General features: G+C 35.7%; 2 pseudogenes; one reads left to right on the forward strand and one right to left on the reverse strand.

The window, feature by feature from the left end:
• Positions 1 to 94: 94 nt before the first annotated feature.
• On the forward strand, positions 95 to 16166 carry LOC130939827 (protein NRT1/ PTR FAMILY 7.3-like; annotated as a pseudogene).
• Positions 16167 to 16810: 644 nt separating this feature from the next.
• Positions 16811 to 21398, reverse strand: part of LOC130942154 (arginase 1, mitochondrial-like) — a 39777-nt pseudogene continuing 35189 nt past the window's right edge.

A 21398-nucleotide genomic window follows, 5' to 3' on the forward strand; every position in this document is an offset into this window, starting at 1 on the left:
CCAGTAGCAGTTTAAGAGGTCTGAACATCGCAACAGGCGACATTTTGAGAGGTCTGTGCGTCGCCACAAGCGATGTTGTGAGCACCTCAAGCTGATGATCCACTCTAGTGGTGACATCCCCTCCAAGCCCGACACGCCTTCTGACACATCTGAGGAGAAGGTGAGCGATCATGAGGAGGAGGCACCTACCCAGGCTGAGCAGGGAGGTCCCGAGCACACTGTTCCACACCATGGAGAGCCCCACCAGCTACAGACCGTAGATCCGGAGGTTCCTCTATAGACAGAGCCCCCGCTTCAGCAGACCGCACCTCTTACCCTCACAGAGACTGCAGACCCTCAGCCTACCATCGAGACACTAGCAGCCCATCCTTCCGGAGATAACACTTCTTCACACCCGGCTTGAGTGAGCATCGAGGACGATGCTTTATTTTAAGTGTGGGGAGGTCGCCATCTCTGGAATCTAGTTATTTTGGTGAACCACTACAGACTCTTATCTTATTTTGTCTATTTTTTGTATTTTTGCACATTTCTCCCTTTTGCTTTTTCGTTGTACTGTTGCATTCTGCACTTTGAGCTGTATATATATCTTGGATATTCTAGCTTAATTTGCATCTTAGTTTACTAGTTATATATTAAGTGGATTAATTAGCATAGTTTACCCTTTTAGCATATGATAGTTGATTTGATTAAAAATAAAAAGGAAGTAAGCTAGAGACTTTAACAGAATCAAAACAATCCACACCCCTTGTATATATAGCATTACATGTTAGTTAGTTAACAACATTTCATCAAGGAGGAACACTAAAACTTTAAAGCCACTCAAATAAATTTTACATTGAGAATAATGGAAACTCTTAATTTCTACTTGCATGACATACTTAGTTTATATATGATTTATGAGCTTGAGAACACACAGCCTGTGAATTTTGAGCTTAATTGTATGGTTACATTCAAACTATAATTTTTATTTTTGTGTGCTTCGCCCTTCTTTTTTATTCTGGTGTTCTTTGCTTTGTTTAATCTATATGTCCGATTATAGAATATAGATACATACTAAGAAAGTGATTGAGGCCATCATTTGAATTCTTCCTCACTTATCCCAAATTAGTCTACCTTTTACATCACCCTTGTTAGCCCCATCAAGCTTGTTAATCCCCTCTTTTTCTGTAAACCACATTACTAGCCTGATAAACCACTATTTTATGGTTTATCTTGTGCTCAATTGAGTGGTTTTTATCAAGCCTTTGCCCACTTATTCATATGATTTGCATGTTTTACAATTCCTTCCCAGAATTTGTTCTATGATTGAAAACATGCTTCTTTGGCTTTTATTTTCTTTTATTTAATCCTCTCTTATTACCATTAGATGCCTTGATGTGTGTGTTAAGTGATTTCAGAGATTACAGGGCAGGAATGGCTCAGAGGATAGAAAGGAAGCATGCAAAAGTGGAAGGAATACAAGAAGTTAAAGGAACTGAAAAGCTGTCAGCCTGACCTCTTCGCACTCAAACGGTCATAACTTGAGCTACAGAGGTCTAAACGACACGGTTTTAGTTGAGTTGGAAAACTAATGTCCGGGGCTTCGATTTAATATATAATTTGTCATAGTGGCCGTACAGGTAAGTGATGCGAACGCGCGCTACACGCGGATGCGTCGCATCTGCAAAAATCAGCGTGACAGATTTCATAACCAGCGAATTCTGGGCTATTTCCGGCCAAGTTTCAAGCCTAGAAAACATAGATTAAAGGCTGCAAAGTGGAACAATTCAGATCAGACTCATAACACACTTTTCATAATTTAGATGTAGTTTTAGAGAGAGAGGCTCTCTCCTCTCTCTTAGGATTTAGGATTAGGATTCCTCTTAAAGGATTTAGGATTTATTATTATTTCAACTTCCAATTTTTCTTCTCCATCACAGGTTCAATATTCCTTTTTTATTTATTTTCTCTTTTATTTGTTTATGAACTTTTCTATGTTAGATTTGATTTCTTTTATTAAATATAATTTGAGGTATTTCAGACATATGATTTTTATTTAGGTTGTTTACTATTGGCTTTGGTTAAGTAATTGGTGACACTTGAGTTATCAAATAAAGCAGTAGTTGAAATTGGCAGATCGCTCTAAAACTAGTCTTCCCACAGGGATTGACTAGGACTTGAGAATCAAACTAATTATTCCACTTGACTTTCCTTTGCTTTAGTAAAGGTTAACTAAGTGGGATTAAAATCCAATTCTCATTACAATTGATAAGGATAGGACTTCCAGTTCTAATACCTTGCCAAAAGTTTATTTTATTATTACTATTTTACTTTTTTTTATCAATTAACATACTTCTTCCTTACTTTCAAAACCCCCAATTTACAAGACTCATAACCAATAATAAGAACATACTTTCCTGCAATTTCTTGAGAAGACGACCCGAGGCTTAAATACTCCGGTTATCAATTCCAAAGGGGTTTGTTAATTGTGATAACCAAAACGTTTGTAAGAAAGGACTTTTGTTGGTTTAGAAGCTATACTTCCAACGGGAATTTATTCTAAATTCTAGACCACGCAGAAGTTCTCTCTTCAAAATGGCGCCATTGCCAGGGAATTGCAAACGTGTGCCTTATTATTGGTTATTGTAAATATTTTTCAAAAAAAAAAATTCAGATTTTTATTTTAAAATTTTGTTTATCTTATCTTATCTTATTTTTCAAAATTCAAATCTTTTTTTTTTCAAAAATTATATCTTTTTCAAAATCTTATCTTATCCTTTTTCAAAAATCATATCTTTTTCAAAAATCATATCTTATCTTTTTTTCAAAAATTATATCTTTTTCAAAATATTTTCTTTTTGTTAGTTTTTGTTTTTATTTTCTCCTACTACTATGAACTCTCACCCATTTGGCTATGAGTCTGGTTACAACTATGTTGCAGGAAGAGGAAGCTATAACAGGAATATGCATCAAGGTCAAAGCAATCAAAGATGGATGGAGCCAAGAGGATCTGATCAACCCTTTAGGCGACAACACCTTCCAAGATATCATGGACGAAGACCATTCTATAATGCATACCAAGATGATAGGTATGGTGGACCCCCTTGTAGTTACCAACAAGCCCCATCATATGCCAATGAACCACCTCCTCAACATAGCTTTGAACCACCATACTCACAAGCCCTTTTTCACCATTCACCTCCATATGACCTTAACCCATATCCACCATACCAACCACCTTATGAGCCAAATGAACCATACACAGAACCACCACCTCAATATACACCATCTCCTTATCATTATCAAGATGAACCACCTTCCTACCATGAACCCCTTCTCCCAACAAATGAACCCTCCTATCCACCCCAAACCTCCATGGAGAAAGCATTTACCGATCTAAACTCTACTATACAAGCTCTTGCCGCCCGAATCGGACCACCAAATACCTTTAACAATCAACCCTCAAGATCTATTGCACTTCCTTTTCAACCACATAATGATCCACCCATCCCATCACCACCATCCATGGAAGAGCACCCACATCCATTAATCCAAGAGCAAGATGATCCCAATGATGCTATTGATATGGAACAAGAGAGAGAGGATCATCTTCGCGAATCCATACTTCATAAGGAGCTAGAGGAGGCACTAAAGGTGAAGGTAGGAGAGACCCTTGAAGATGAAGGAGTAATTAAAGGGAGTTGTCATAGAAAGGTAATCATCAAGGAGGAACAAGAGTCAAGGGATCATTTCCAGGAAACAGTAGATCAATTTCATGCAAACCTTCATCAATTAGAGCAAGTAATAAATCAATTAGCTTCCCGGTGTTCGGACACTCAAGGAACCCCCATGGCTTCATGTGGACAATCTAATGAAGAACGTAGCATGAAGGAGACATTAGAAACTCTGGTGGATAGTAAGGAGCATGAATTTGTACTGGAACAAGTGGAGGAAGCCAGAATTATTGAAGAAGAAGAAGTGGTTGAAGACTTAGGAGATGCTGAACCTCCATTGGAAAGTCCATTCATAAAGCCTCCTTCCAAGATGCTTGAAATTAATGTTGAGGAGGGTGTACAACCTCCAAGGCATGTCATGGTTAAAGACATGGAAGAGGTTGATCAAGAGATGGAGACTAAAGAAGCAGAAGCACAGCCTCCTATGCCCTTGGTAAGCAATGAAGAAGAGATTAAATTGGCAGAAAGCTACCAAGAAGAAGAGGTCGATATTGAAGAAGCTTACAAACAGGTGGAAGATGTCAAAGAAGAGCACAAGGGAATAGAGCTTGCAAGTTCATTAGAAACACCTCTCCTAAGGCCATTACCGTCCAACACGACGTTCAAGTGGGTAAAATTCTTATCCTTGACCTTTACTTTCCCACTTGAATATGGGCAACTAGAGACGGATGGTCAACTTAGAGCTCTTTGTGGCATTAAGAGTAAGAGAAAGATGGTCAGTGGTAAGAATTATCCTGCAAGGTTCATTATGGTTGGAAGCTCTAAGTTTAAATGCAAAGGTTGGTGTAGAGCTCAATTGAATGGGTCTTGGAAGTTGTTTGGAAGCTGTAGTGAGAATTTCAATCGCATGCCACCCGGATAGAATCATGATGATCTACACAAAGACGGGTGCAAAAGCAAGGTTTGGGACCCCGGAATTCATTCCAACAATCAACACTTGTGGGGCCTTGTCACTTGCTTTAACTTGCTTAAAAAGCGTATAAATTATCCGCTCATCACAACACCAAACTTAAATTGTTGCTTGTCCCCAAGCAACTGAAATTCAGATAGGATAAAAAAAAAGAGAATATACTATAAATCCCAAAATATCAATGAATATTAGTTCTAATTAGATGAGCGGGACTTGTAGCTTTTTGCTTCTGAACAGTTTTGGCATCTCACTTTTTTCTTTGAAGTTTAGAATGATTGGCATCCATAGGAACTTAGAATTTCAGATAGTGTTATTGATTCTTCTAGTTAAGTATGTTGATTCTTAAACACAGCTACTTTTATGAGTTTTGGCCGTGACCCTAAGCACTTTGTTTTCCAATATTACCACCGGATACATAAATGCCACAGACACATGACTGGGTGAACCTTTTCAGATTGTGACTCAGCTTTGCTAAAGTCTCCAGTTAGAGGTATCCAGAGCTTTTAAGCACACACTTTTTGCTTTAGATCACGACTTTAACCACTCAGTCTCAAGCTTTTCACTTGGACCTGCATGCCACAAGCACATGGTTAGGGACAGCTTGATTTAGCCGCTTAGGCCTGGATTTATTTCCTTGGGCCCTCCTATCCATTAATGCTCAAAGCCTTGGATCCTTTTTACCCTTGCCTTTTGGTTTTAAGGGCTATTGGCTTTTTCTGCTTGCTTTTTCTTTTTCTTTTATATATTTTTTCGCCACTTTTTTTTGGTAAGCTTTTGTTATTCACTGCTTTTTCTTGCTTCAAGAATCAATTTTATGATTTTTCAGATCATTAATAACATTTCTCTTGTTCATCATTCTTTCAAGAGCCAACAATTTTAACATTCATAAACAACAAGATAAAAAATATGCACTGTTCAAGCATTCATTCAGATAACAAAAAAGTATTGTCACCACATCAATATAATTAAACTAATTTCAAGGATGAATTCAAAACTCATGTACTTCTTGTTCTTTTGTATTAGAAACATTTTTCATTTAAGAAAGGTGAAGGATTCATGGAATTATTCATAGCCTTTAAGACATAGTTACTAAATACTAATGATCATGTAATAAAGACACAAACATAGACAAGCATGAAGCTCAAAAACCGAAAAACAGAGAGATAAGAACAAGTAAGTTAAGGAATGAGTCCACCTTAGTGATGGTGGCACCTTCTTGAAGAACCAAAGGTGCTCTTGAGCTCCTCTATGTCTCTTCCTTGCCTTTGTTGCTTGATCCCTAGTGATTTTGGTGCTCTTATCCTTAGTTGCTCCCAATAATTATGTGAAGAAAAATGTATCCCCTGAGGTATCTCATGGATTTCTTAATGGGGGAATTCCTCATGCTGTTGTTGAGGTCCATGAGTGGGCTCTCTTGAGGTGCAGTCAAATGTTCTACTACTGAGCTATGGACCCTTGAGATGAATCTCTCCATCTCTCATGACTCAGAGGTGGAAGCTTTTGTCTTCTCTTTTCTCTTTCTAAAGGTTTCTCTGGCCTTAGGTGCCATAAATGGTTATGGAAAAACAAAAAAAGCTATGTTTTTACCATACCAAACTTATAATGTTGCTCGTCCTCGAGCAAAAGAAGAGAAAGAATAGAAGGAGAAGAAGAAGATATGGAGGAGAGGGAGAGATGTGTGGGTTCGGTCAAGGGGGAGAAGAGAAGGTTGTGTTGTGTGAAAATGAAGAAGGATGGAGGGGTTTATATAGTGAAGGGAGAGGAAGTTGGTTCGGCCATTTAGGGTGGGTTTGGGTGAGAAAGAGATTTTGAATTATGAAGGTAGGTGGGGTTTATGGGGAAGAGTGGATGGATGTGAGTGGTGAAGAGGTGATGGGGAAGAGTGTTTATTGGATTGTGTAAAAAAAAGAGAGAGGGTGAGTTAAGGTAGGTAAGGATCCTGTGGGATCCACAGATCCTGAGATGATCCTGTGGGGTCCACAGATCCTGAGGTGTCAAGGATTTACATCCATGCACCAGTGAGGCATGTAAAATGCCCTCTGCATGCAATCCTGGCGTTTAACGCCAGATTGATGCTTGTTTCTGCTGTTAAATGCCAGTTCTATGCTTGTTTTGGGCGTTCAACGCCAGTCTGCAGCATGTTTCTGGCGTTGAATGCCAACTTTCCTCAGTGTGCAATTCTGGCGTTTAAACACCAGATTGCTGCATGTTTCTGGCATTCAACGCCAGATCCATGCTCTGTTCTGGCGTTGAACGCCAGCCAGATGCTCTTTACTGGCATTTAAACGCCAGTAAGCCCTTCCTCCAGGGTGTGTTGTATCTTCTGCTGTTTTTGATTCTGTTTTAATTTTAGTATTTGTTTTGTGACTCTACATGATCATGAACCTAATAAAACATAAAAGAACAATAAAAATAAAAATAGAATTAGATAAATAAAAATTGGGTTGCCTCCCAATAAGCACTTCTTTAATGTCACTAGCTTGACAGTGGGCTCTCATGGAGCCTCACAGGTGATCAGGTCAATGTTGTGGACTCCCAACACCAAACTTAGAGTTTGAATGTGGGGGTTTAACACCAAACTTAGAGTTTGGTTGTGGCCTCCCAACACCAAACTTAGAGTTTGATTGTGGGGGCTTTGTTTGACTCTATATTGAGAGAAGCTTTTCATGCTTCCTCTCCATGGTTGCAGAAGAAGATCCTTGAGCTTTAAACACAAGGTAGTTCCCATTTAATTGAAGGACTAGCTCTCCTCTGTCAACATTAATCACAGCTCCTGTTGTGGCTAGGAAGGGTCTTCCGAGGATGATGCATTCATCCTCCTCCTTCCTAGTGTCTAAGATTATAAAATCAGCAGGGATGTAGAGGACTTCAACCTTCACTAACACGTCCTCTACTAATCCATAAGCTTGTCTTTGTGATCCGTCTGCCATCTCTAATGAGAATGTGGCAGGCTGTACCTCAATGATCCTCAGCTTCTCCATTACAGAGAGTGGCATAAGATTTATGCCTAACCCTAGGTCACACAAAGCCTTCTCAAAGGTCATGGTGCCTATGGTATAGGGTATTAAGAATTTACCAGGATCTTGTTTCTTTTGAGGTAATATTTGCTGAACCCATGTATCTAGTTCACTAATGAGCAAGGGAGGTTCACCTTCCCAAGTCTCATTACCAAACAACTTGGCATTTAGTTTCATGATAGCTCTTAAATATTGAGCAACTTGCTCTCCAGTTACATCTTAATCCTCTTCAGAGGAAGAATAGTCTTCAGAGCTCATGAATGGCAGAAGAAGGTTTAATGGGATCTCTATGGCCTCTATATGACCTTCAGATTCCTTTGGATCCTCAATAGGGAACTCCTTCTTGCTTGAGAGACGTTCCATGAGGTCTTCCTCATTGGGATTCACGTCCTCTCCTTTCTCTCTGGGTTCGGCCATGTTGATTATGCCAATGGCCTTGCATTCTCTTTTTGGATTCTCTTCAGTATTGCTTGGGAGAGTACTAGGAGGAGTTTCAGTGACTTTCTTACTCAGCTGGCCCACTTGTGCATCCAAATTTCTGATGGAGGACTTTGTTTCACTCATGAAATTTAAAGTGGCCTTAGATAGATCAGAGACTATATTTGCTAAGTTAGAGGTGCTCTGCTCATAATTCTCTGTCTGTTGCTGAGAAGATGATGGAAAAGGCTTGCTATTGCTGAGCCTATTTCTTCCACCATTATTAAAGCCTTATTGAAGCTTTTGTTGATCCTTCCATGAGAAATTTGGATGATTTCTCCATGAAAAATTATAGGTGTTTCCATAAGGTTCACCCATGTAATTTACCTCTGCTATTGTAGGGTTCTCAAGATCATAAGCTTCTTCTTCAGAAGATGCCTCTTTAGTACTGTTGGATGCATTTTGCCATCCATTCAAACTTTGAGAAATCATGTTGACTTGCTGAGTCAACATTTTGTTTTGAGCCAATATGGTATTCAGAGCATCAATTTCAAGAACTCCCTTCCTCTGAGGCGTCCCATTATTCACAGAATTCCTCTCAGAAGTGTACATGAACTGGTTATTTGCAACCATATCAATAAGTTCTTGAGCTTCTGCAGGCGTTTTCTTTAGGTGAATGGATCCACCTGTAGAATGGTCCAGTGACATCTTAGAGAACTCAGATTGACCATAATAGAATATATCCAAAATGGTCTATTCTGAAAGCATGTCAGAAGGACACCTTTTGGTCATCTGTTTGTATCTTTCCCAAGCTTCATAGAGGGATTCACCTTCTTTTTGTTTGAAGGTCCGAACATCCACTCTAAGCTTGCTCAACTTTTGAGGAGTAAAGAACTTAGCCAAGAAGACCGTGACAAGCTTATCCCAGGAGTCCAGGCTATCTTTAGGTTGTGAGTCCAACCATGTTCTAGCTTTGTCTCTTACAGCAAAAGGGAAAAGCATGAGCCTGTAGACTTTAGGATCTACTCCATTAGTCTTAACAGTCTCACAGATCTGCAAGAATTCAGTTAAAAACTGATAGAGATCTTCTGATGGAAGTCCATGGAACTTGCAGTTCTGTTACATTAGAGCAACTAGTTGAGGTTTCAGCTCAAAATGGTAGGGATTGAGATGCTTCTTCCATCAAACTTGGAAGTAGGTGTAGTATAGTTACCAAGCATCTTCCTTGCAAAATTGTTGTTGGGTTCGGCTGCCATATCCTTTTCTTGTTCAAAAATTTCAGTAAGGTTATCTCTGAATTGTTATATTTTAGCTTCTCTCAGTTTTCTCTTCAGAGTCCTTTCAGGTTCAGGATCAGCTTCAACAAGAATGCATTTTTCCTTGTTCTTGCTCATATGAAAAAGAAGAGAACAGAAAAGGAAGAGGAATCCTCTATGTCACAGTATAGAGATTCCTTTATGTTAGTAGAAGAAGAAATGAATAGAAGAAGGAAAAGAGTTAATAATCCAAATACAAGAGGGAAGATAGGTTCGAATTCTTGAGATGAAGAGAAGTGTTAGTAAATGAATGAATAAATAGAAAGAGATGAGGGGGAGGGGTTTTCGAAAGTTAACATAAAATAAACGAAAAATATTTTTGTTTTTATTTTAAATTAAAGTTAAAATTCGAAAACTAAGAGAAGGAATAAAACCAAAATTAGAATTTGAAATAATTAGTTAATTAAAAGAATTTTGAAAAAGAGGGAGATGATTTTTGAAAATTAGAGAGAGAAAAGTAGTTAGGTGGTTTTGACAAAGATAAGAAACAAACAAAAAGTTAATTAGTCAGTTGAAAATGATTTGAAAATCAATTTTTAAAAGATAAGAAGTTAGAAAAGATATTTTGAAATCAAAATTTTGAAAAAGATATGATTTGAAAAATATATTTTGAAAAGATATGATTGAAAAAGATTTAATTTAAAAAGATATGAAGGAAAAGATATTTTGAAAAAGATTTGATTTTTAAAGTTAAAATTGATTACTTGACTAACAAGAAACTAAAAGATATGATTCTAGAATTTAAAGATTGAACCTTTCTTAACAAAAAAGTAACAAACTTCAAATTTTTTAATCAATCACATTAATTGTTAGCAAAGCTTTCGAAATTTTGAAATAAAGATAAGAAAAAGATTTTGAAAATAAATTTTAAAAATTTTCGAAAATAATAGAAAAAATGAAAAAGATTTGATTTTTGAAAAAGATTATTTGAAAAGATAAGATTTTTAAAATTGAAAATTTGACTTGACTTATAAGAAATAGCTAAGTTTTAAAAATTTTTGACTAAGTCAACTCAAATTTTTGAAAATTATGAGCAAATAAGGAAAAGATATTTTTTATTTTTGAATTTTTAATGATGAGAGAGAAAAACACAAATATGACCCAAAATATGAAAATTTTGGATCAAAACACTTAATGTATGCAAGAACACTATGAATGTCAAGATGAACACCAAGAACACTTTGAAGATCAAGATGAACATCAAGACTTATTTTTGAAAATTTTTCAAGAAAAGAAAAATATGCAAGACACCAAACTTAGAAATCTTTAATGCTTAGACACTATGAATGCAAAAATGCATATGAAAAATAACAAAAGACATAAAACAAGAAACATAAAGATCAAACAAGAGGACTTATCAAGAACAACTTGAATATCATGAAGAACACATGCATGAATTTTCGAAAAAAGCAAAAATTTTGAAAACATGCAATTGACACCAAACTTAAAAATTGACTCAAGACTCAAACAAGCAACACAAAATATTTTTGAATTTTATGATTTTCTAATTTTTTGGATTTTTTTGAAAATTATTTTTAGAGAAACGAAAACAAATAAATAAAAAAATTTTTGAAAGGTTTTTGAAAAATTTTTGAAAAGAAAATCACCTAATCTGAGCAACAAGATGAACCGTCAGCTGTCCAAACTCGAACAATCCCCGGCAACGGCGCCAAAAACTTGGTGCACGAAATTGTGATCATCAAAAATGGCTCCAATGACTTGGTGCTCTCAAACGTGAATCACACTTTGTCACAACTCCGCACAACTAACCAGCAAGTGCATTGGGTCGTCCAAGTAATACCTTACGTGAGTAAGGGTCGATTCCATGGAGATTGTTGGTATGAAGCAAGCTATGGTCATCTTGTAAATCTCAGTCAAGCAGATTATAATGGTTATAAAGGTTTTTGAAAATTAATAATAAATAAAATAAAGATAGAGATACTTATGTAAATAATTGGCGGGAATTTCAGATAAGTGTATGGAGATGCTTTGTCCTTGTTGAATCTCTGCAACATACTGTTTTCTTACTTTCAATCCTTCATACTCCTTTCCATGGCAAGCTGTATGTAGGGCATCACCGTTGTCAATGGCTACATCCCATCCTCTCAGTGAAAATGTTCCAAATGCTCTGTCACAGCACGGCTAATCATCTATCGATTCTCGATCATGTCGGATTAGAATCTATTGATCCTTTTGCGTTTGTCATCACGCCCAACAATCGCGAGTTTGAAGATCATCACAGTCATTCAATCCCTGAATCCTACTCAGAATACCACAGACAAGGTTTAGACCTTCCGGATTCGCAAGAATGGCCGCCAATAATTCTAGCTTATACCACAAAGATTCTGATTAAGGAACCCAAGAGATATTCGTTCTGTCTAAGGTAGAACAGAAGTGGTTGTCAATCACTTGTTCATAGGTGAGAATGATGATGAGTGTCACGGATCATCATATTCATCATGTTGAAGTGCAACGAATATCTTAGAATAAGAATAAGCAGAATTGAATAGAAAATAGTAGTAATTGCATTGAAACTTGAGGTACAGCAGAGCTCCACACCCTTAATCTATGGTGTGTAGAAACTTTACCGTTGAAAATACATAAGTGATCAAGGTTCAGGCTTGGCCGAATGGCCAGCCCCCAAAGTCTAAGAACTAAACGTCCAAAGATGGATGCTAAGATAAAAGACGAAACCAAGATGTCTAATACAATAGTAAAATATCCTATTTATATTAGACTAACTACTAGGATTTACAGAAATAAGTAATTAATGCAGAAATCCACTTCCGGAGCCCACTTGGTGTGTGCTTGGGCTGAACTTGAGCTTTACACGTGCAGAGACTTCTCTTGGAGTTAAACGCCAAGTTGTAACGTGTTTTGGCGTTTAACTCTGGTTTATGACATGTTTCTGGCATTTGACTCCAGAATGCAGCATGGAACTGGTGTTGAACGCCAGTTTGCGTTGTCTAAGCTCAAATAAAGTATAAACTATTATATATTGCTGGAAAGCTCTGGATATCTACTCTCCAACGCCGTTAAGAGCGCGCCATTTGGAGTTCTATAGCTCCAGAAACTCCATTTCGAGTGCAGGGAGGTCAGAATCCAACAGCATCAGCAGTTATTTGTTAGCCTCCTATCAGACTTTTACTCAGGTCCCTCAATTTCAGCCAAAAAATATCCGAAATCACAGAAAAACACACAAACTCATAGTAAAGTCCAGAAATGTAAATTTAGTATAAAAACTCATGAAAATATCCCTAAAAGTAGCTAGATCCTACTAAAAACTACCTAAAAACAATGCCAAAAAGCGTATAAATTATCCGCTCATCAGTACATGACCGGTAAATATTATTATTATCGACCAGCACTTGCCTAGCAATAATTTATACCTATATTTTTACAGGAATTTTATACACAAAAAGTATATAGTTTGTACCTATATTTACCAGAGTTTGCACACAAGTCATACATTTTGCACCCATATTTTTCAAAATTTGCACATATGAATTTGTAAAATTTATTTGTTGAAGACAATTTAGTGTTTGTACAGATCAAATGATGGTAAAAAATATTAAAAATTGTTGGCCCCAAAAGTTTCTCTTATAGAATTACTAATTAACTTGGGTTGGTCGAGTGGTCAACTCACTCGTCTGCTTAAGTAAGTGTGTTCGAATCTCGCTTTGTGCACAATCTATTGGCCAACAACAGACCCTTAAATGAAACTCAGGTTCACGACGAATTAGTTGTTGGCCTGTCGGATTTGAGATATCGTGGGAACTAACAAAAGAAAAAGAATTATAGAATTACTTGAAGGTGACGTCTATGGTGTGGCTCAACAAGCAATGGCAAAGCATGGCTAAATGTTGACTGGTCATTTAAAGAATCATATGTGGACATGTGGTAAGTGAACTCATTATTATATATTTAAAGGAATGTAGAGGACTGTAAATGAAAAAAGTTTACTGTCAAGGCAAAAGAGAAAATGCAAACCTAAAAACTTATGTATCATGAGTAAAGAGAAACAAAAATCCTTGTAACTTTCTGTTTAAAGAATAATAAAATGTCTAAAAAAAATAATAAGTTGGGTTGATCTGATGGTTAGCTCACTAATCCATTTAAATAAGTGTCATGAATTTGAATCTCGTTTTGTATATGCAGTAACCCATTAATCAACAGCAAACAAATTAGTCATTGACCTGCCAAACTGAGGAGTACAGTAAAAAATTAAAAACAAATATGTTTAAAAATAATAAAAAAATAATGATAATAAAAGAGAGACATAATGATGAATTTATTTTATTTAAATATTTTATATTTGTAAAATATATATTATAAAATTATAAATAAAAATACAAAAAATGTGATTTTATATTAAAAATATAATTAATATAATTAAATACCAATTACTTACATATTTTTATTTATTTAAGAGTAGCTTTATCTATTCATAATAAATTTAAATGTTACTAAGATTTATTTTTATATTATTAAAATAGATTAGATTATACTAAAAGAGGTATATTTTTATTGTTTTTGTTATTAATTATTTTAACCTTTTTCTTTTTGTTTTGTTTTAAAATTTTGTCTCCTTTCAATTTTTTCCTAACATAGGTACCGTTATTGGTTTTGGATAATTATTTTAAAATAAAGACATGAAATTATATCTCAAACGATTCTGTTAGGAAATCAATTAGAAAAAAACTAACTTAAACTAATTAATTAAAAAACAGGCATGTTATAAACAAAACCCATTACTCTAATTTTTTAAATTTTAAAATTAAAAATAAAAAAAGATTGACTTAGTTAATTTATAGTGAAATTGGTTCCTTAGACTTTTCTATCTCAAATGTATAATATATATTTGATTTGGTCCTTTTTAATTAGTCACTTTAATTTTATATTATACTTGTTTTATTCCTTTTAGGGGAGGAGGGGAAGTGGAAGACTACTCAAAAAGGGCGGAGTTATCGAAAACAGAGAAAGAGGACATGAATACAACCAAAAATATTAATCATGTAATATGCATTACAGTGAATAAAATACATAATATTTATAAAATCTTAAATTTATCAACATTTATTTAAATGGATAGATATTTATTATTTTTAATTTCAAAATATTTGACATATTTAGATTATTCGTACAATAGATAAGTAGAACTATTTTTTTTATTTGATTATGAGTTTACATTATATACAAATTAAATATTGGTACATCATTTGAAGGTAAAATAGCATTTTTAGAGACGACTAAACTGCTACATCCTAATCTATTTTTATCATTTTTGGTTGGTAGAAACTTATATGTAGTTATTTTTATATAAAATTATTAGTTAAGAACCGTTAGATAATTTGATATATTTAAAATTTTGAATAAAATATTATGTAATGGCTTTTAACTATCAATTTCACATGAAAATAATTACACGTAAGTATTTATCTTTTTAGTTTTAGGTAATACTTCGAAAAAAAATTAAATTGACAAGATAAAAGGAATAAATCGAGTATATATTACACATTTAAGATATTAATGTTTTGGTTTTAATTACTACAAAGGGCCAGGAGACAAAGACAGTTCTTTGCATTACATTTTTCCTTTTGTCATCAGTAATTTATGGCACTTACTACACTCAACATTCTCTTTAAATGTATGATTAGTAAATCCCTCGCCATGTGTCATCTATTGAATGGCCGATCAACCTTTTAGCCATGCTTAGCCACTTATTGTTGAGTCACCAGATACCTTACCTTACTTGAATACTAGATATTGTCCATGTAAATTATTAAAAAGGTAAAAAATAAAATTTGTTCTTGATCTAAAACTACTTATATTAAACCAATATTTTGATTGATAAATATATACTTTAGCAAAGAATTTTAATAGAAGTTTGTGTTGTTTCTAATTTATCTATTTTATTTTGAATTGGTGACAAACAGATTTTTTAATTATTCCATCATTGTTTCTACCGAAGAAAAGAATTCCTTACTAAGCAAGGATCAAAATCCAAACTCTTGTATCTTTGCATTGTGTCACAAGTTGAAGAAGTGAAATGTATTTCAAGATTGTTGTCAGTGTGGCTATGTACAGTCTTCCCCTGTGCCATCTTCATCCAACTATAAGTACTTTCTTTGTTTGTCGAGAAAGGTGCTATGATGGACAGATGGTTCCTGAATTTTAAATCCCTCCGGCCAACATGACCGCATTCGATAAGTACAAAAAAGTTTATTTTGCTGTTTGACATTCTCATAGTACCATTATACGTGAAATTGATGAAAAGAGATCCAAAACATCTTAAAAAGTTAAAAAAAAATTGGCATTGGCTTGGACATTGCAATAGTAGATAGTTGTTGCCTTTGTTGAGAGAAAGAGACTTGAACTTGCTAGGCCAAACAATAGTGAAAGGACAAGTTCTTTTGAGTATATTTTGGCAAACACCGCCATATCTGCTCATGGAGTCGCATAGGCTTTTGTATATGTTGCACAAATGGAGTTTTTCTTATCACAAACACCTAATGGATTTCAAAGTATAGGGATAGGGTTGTTGATGTCTTCTTCGACAGTTGGTAGTAATGTTGCCAACATTGTCTTAACAATAGTAATGAAGATTACTTCAGAATATGGACAACTTGGTTGGATTTCATCAAATCTAAACGAAGGTCATTTGGACATGTTTTTCTTCTTGTGTGCTTTTTTCACGTCCATTAACTTGATTGTATATATTATATGTGCTAGAATATATAAGAAAATAGCATGGGAGAAAAGAGAAGCAAACAATGAGGAAGTTGTAATTTAGGTTGAGATTAGAGTAATAAATTTTCTTTAAGTTATTGGTAGAATAACATGTGAATTAGTTAGGCAAGAAAATATAGCAATGTGCCATGAGACTTCAGCACTTGTTTACTAGTTTCTTTCTTATAAATAAAAATATGCCCAAGAAAAATGGGAATAAAAATACCTCTAGGGCCATCTCATTGTAGAGGCAAAAATGTAAGAAAAATGCAACATACCAATATGCCTATTTTAGCACTTTGAACTAATTCTTGTGAATTGATGGAAACATTGTTAACACAGTTAATTTGCATATTTGAAAAAGTTTAAGGAATTAACTTCTTCACTTTAACTTAAGAAGCTTCTTCATTTAAGATTGACTACAGAAAAATAAGGTCTCACAACATTGGTATTCTATAACTTTTCAAATATTTAAAAATAGAAATATAAATATGTTTGAAATATGCTAACAATAGAGAAGTAGCAATCTATTTATTACATGTTCTGCACAGAATTAACTATATGTATTGTGTGCTGCACACATTTTTTCATAGTTAAAGCACAAGGACATGTAAACCTTTTTATGAATTATTTCAATGAAACTATCCAAAAATTCTATGTCACTCTTAGAAGCTATTTAAAGGAATGAGGATTGCATTGAAGATTTAATTATTTTGCAATCTTGGCAGTTAGTTCTCTTACCAGCTTAGCGGCTACTATGGCATTCATACCGTCAACTGTATCACGTTGCGGATTGAACTCGACCACATCTGTGGCAACAATGTCGCCTTGAAGGTTGTGTAGGATGTTAAGAACATCGCGGAAAGAGAGACCTCCCGGTTTGATGTGAGACACTCCAGGAGTAAAAGCAGGATCAAAATAATCCACATCTATTGAGACATACACCTTTCACACCTTCACCAAGTTTCTGCAAAATGATAACAGTTTTCAAAACCAAGGAACCACAAATTGCAAAATATCTTGTACAGTTTTTTATGAATAATATCATTTTGTAGCTTGGAATTCGGAAACATCCATTTTATACAGAAATCCAAAGAAGTTCATTCAGTCAACAGTAGTAATCATTTTATGGTAAGGTCTAGAAACACTGCATAAAATATAGTGTATAGTTGTGTGTCTATGTGTGTAAAGTTTTAAGGGGAAAAGAAATAAGAGAAATAAAGGTGGAGAGAGAGAGACCAGGTTTTCTAAACATTCATGACCTCTTGAAAAAATGTTTGCATTTCGTATTGCTCAATCCTGAATTTTTTGCCTTGTTCACGCCCTTCTATTGTTATTGACCTTATTGTACGGGAAAACTCAACAAAGGTTAAGAAAAAAACAAAACCTATCTAACAGCGGAAGCACCAAAATAATTTTTCCACAATCTGTGCGATTAAATAGGCAATACCAAAGATACTCCAAGCAGCAAATATAATGGAAGAAATTAAATAATCAGACACCAAAATTTTAATGTGGAAAAACCCCCAAAAGAGGGACAAAAAACCCACGGGACCTAGTCTAGAAAAATCTTCCACTATCAGAATAATGAGTACACAAACAGTCTTCCTAGTGACACTAGGACATCTCAACAATCAACAAAATACATCACCAAAATTGATGGAATCAACATAAACCCTCCACAAAGTGGGTATCTCAAATCAGGCAAAAGAGAAGGCAATACAACTAGCAAGTTATATCCTAATGTTCATCTCTACACCAGGAATAACATACTAAAATTTTATAAGAAATGGAGCAAGTTTACCAATTCAATCAGATCATAGTTGGCTTGCCTTTTCCCTCGATTTCTCTTCTCCTTCGACGCTGCTACTCCGGTCTTGCTTTGTTTCATTCAAAACAGAGAATAAAACTCTTCTCTCTCTCCCCGTGGCTCTTAGCCACTTCTTTTATTTTATTTGTATTTTCTTTCTTTTTTGTTTTAAAAGAGTTGTGGGTCCCACTTGAGATTGGAAACCCACCAACAAATCTCCCCCTCACAAACTCAAGTGGGGATAGGCTACTCCACCAAACCCGCCTTCTCTTTGCAGGAATCAAACTTCACCGTAGGTAAACTCTTAGTCATCATATCTGAACCATTATCATCAGTATGGATCTTCTCAAGTGCATATGACTTCATCTCAAGCGCTTGACGTATCCGATGATACCTCACCTCTATGTGCTTCGATCTGGAATAAAACATCGGATTCTTATTGAGATGGATAGCACTCTGACTGTCATAGAATAACACAAACTTCTCCTTATTGATGCCTAACTCATGTAGAAATTTCTTCATCCACAAGAGTTTCTTAGAAACTTCAACAACAGCAATGTATTCTGCCTCTGTAGTAGACAAAGCAACACATTTCTGAAGTCGAGATTGTCACAACACAGCTCCCCCTGCAAAAGTCATCATATAACAAGAAGTAGACCTTCTTGAATCAAGATTCCCAACCATATTCGCATTTGTGTAACCATCCAACACAGGTTGGCCACTCCCAAAGCATATACAGACTCTGGAAGTACCATTAAGGTATCTGAGAATCCACTTCAATGCTTGCCAGTGTTCCTTGTCATGATTAAAGAAAAACCAACTAACAACTCCAACAGCATGAGCAATATCCGACCTGGTGCAAACCATAGCATACATCAAACTGCCAACTGCAGATGCATATGGAATCTTCTTCATTTCTACTTTTTCTTTCTCACTTGTAGAACATTGCTGCGAACTCAGTTTGAAATGACTAGCAAGTAGAGTACTAACAGGTTTAGAATTACTCATGCTAAACCTCTCTAAAAACTTCTCAATGTACTTCTGTTGCGATAACCATAGTTTTCCATTCTTCCTGTCACGAGTGATACTCATGCCAAGGATTTTCTTTGCAGGATCTAAATCCTTCATAGCAAAGGATCTGTTCAAGTCTTTCTTAAGACTTTCAATCTTCTTATTGTCATGACCAACAATCAACATGCCATCAACATAAAACAAGAGAATTATAAAATCACCATCAGAGAATTTCTTAACATATACACAATGATCAGAAGAAGTCTTACTATACCCATGACCTTCTATGAAGGAATCAAACTTTGTGTACCACTGCCTTGGTGCTTACTTCAGCCCATATAAGCTCTTCTTCAACTTGCATACAAGGTGCTCCCTTCCTTTAACCTCGAAACCCTCTGGTTGCCCCATATAGATTTCTTTGTCTATGTCACCATGAAGGAATGTAGTCTTCACATCAAGCTGCTCAACCTCTAATTTCAAGCTAGCCGCCAACCCAAGCACAACTCGAATAGAGGACATCTTCACAACTAGAGAGAAAATCTCCTCAAAATCAATACATTTCTTTTGCTCAAAACCTTTCACAACCAATCGAGCTTTGTACCTTGGCCGTGAGACATTTTCATCTGCTTTCAACTTGAACACCCATTTATTCTTGAATGCTCTCTTACCCTTTGGTAACTTCACCAATTCAAAAGTATGATTCTCATGCAAGGATTTTATTTCTTCTTGCATGGCCTTTAACTAATCTTTCTTATGCTCATCAGACATAGCCTCCTGGTAGCTCTCTGGCTCCCTAATCTCAGTGTTCATTACATACTCATGAGGAGAATATTTCTGAAAAGGATAACGCTCTCTAGTAGATCTTCTCAATTCAGGCTCAACTGGTGGTTCAGGTGAAACTTCAACATCTGTCACCTCAGGTTGAGGTGTAGGTTCATCATGCAAATCATCACCAACATTATCAACTTGTACATCTCTCCCATTAATAGGAGGTCTAGTGGAAGGACCAGGTTCATCATCAGTAGAACGTCTAACAGTTACAGTTGGCTTATTTGTCTTCTCAAGATCTTCAATAGACTGGTCTTCAAGAAAAATCACATCTTGGCTTCTAATTATCTTCTTGCTCACCGAATCCCATAATCTGTAACCAAAGTATTTATGACCATAACCCATGAAGATACACTACTTTGACTTTCCATCAAGTTTGGACTTTTCATCTCTTGGAATGTGAACAAAAGCCTTGCAGCCAAACACTCGCAAGTGACTATAGGAAACATCTTTCCCTCTCCAAACTTTCTCTAGAACATCACCATTAAGTGGAACTGAAAGAGAAAGGTTGATCAAATCTGCTGAAGTCCTCATTGCTTCACCCCAAAAGGATTTAGGCAACTTTGCATGAGAGAGCATACACCTGACTCTATCATTGATAGTACGATTCATTCTCTCAGCAACTCAATTGTGTTGAGGAGCCTTAGGAACCGTCTTCTCAAGCTTGATCCCATGTCCTTTACAATACTCTTCAAATGGCCCCCTGTATTCACCACAATTATCTACTCGAACACATTTCAATTTCCTTCATGTTTCTCTTTCAACACTTGCATGAAAGTGTTTGAAGATACCGAGTACCTGGTCTTTAGATTTCAAAACAAAAGCCCACACTTTTCGAGAATAATCATCAATAAAAGTAACAAAATATGATGTACCACCTAGTGTCTTAGCATCCATAGTGCAAACATCAGTGTGAACTAAATTTAGAACATGTGATCTCCTATGAGGTCCAGAATTATGAAATGATACTCTAGCATGCTTTCCAACAAAACAATGAGTGCAAGTATTTAAAGTCGCTCAAGTGACCAAAACGTATGTGTCACAAATCAGAAGAGGAATCATCAACTACATTCACATCTTCTTTGCACAACTTTGCTTGCAACCGGTAGAGAGTAGTGAGACTATTGTCCTCTCTAGCAACAATGAGAGCCCCTTTGGTAATCTTGCATTTTCCACTACTAAAGGAAGTGAAATATCCTTCTTGATCTAATGCCTTCACAGAAATAAGATTGAACCGCATATCTGGCACATGCCTAACATTCTCAACTGCAACTTGCATCCCATGTTGGTTTCAAGCCACATATCACCCATACTAATGATATCACACACTTCTTTCTTGGCTTGTACTTTCTTCTTGACTTGCTTCGACTCTCTGACTTGTCAGAACTGTGAGGTTTTCTACTTTGACTTCTCCCCCGTGACTCTGAAACAAGTGCTTCTGACTGGGAGGAGGCATTCGTCAAACCTCGCTCTTTTCTTCTGGCTTCTTCATTCAACATGCTCTCTTTAACCATTGCTAACGTCAACTTTTCATTTGGAGCTGAGTTAGTCAGTGTCACAACCAAAACTTCCCAACTATCAGGCAAAGAGCTCAACAACAACAAGGCTTGCAACTCATCATTCAAAGTGATCTTATAATTTGTCAGT

This window comes from Arachis stenosperma, chromosome 7 (genome assembly GCF_014773155.1).
Source record: "Arachis stenosperma cultivar V10309 chromosome 7, arast.V10309.gnm1.PFL2, whole genome shotgun sequence".
In the NCBI taxonomy this organism is placed as follows: domain Eukaryota; kingdom Viridiplantae; phylum Streptophyta; class Magnoliopsida; order Fabales; family Fabaceae; genus Arachis; species Arachis stenosperma.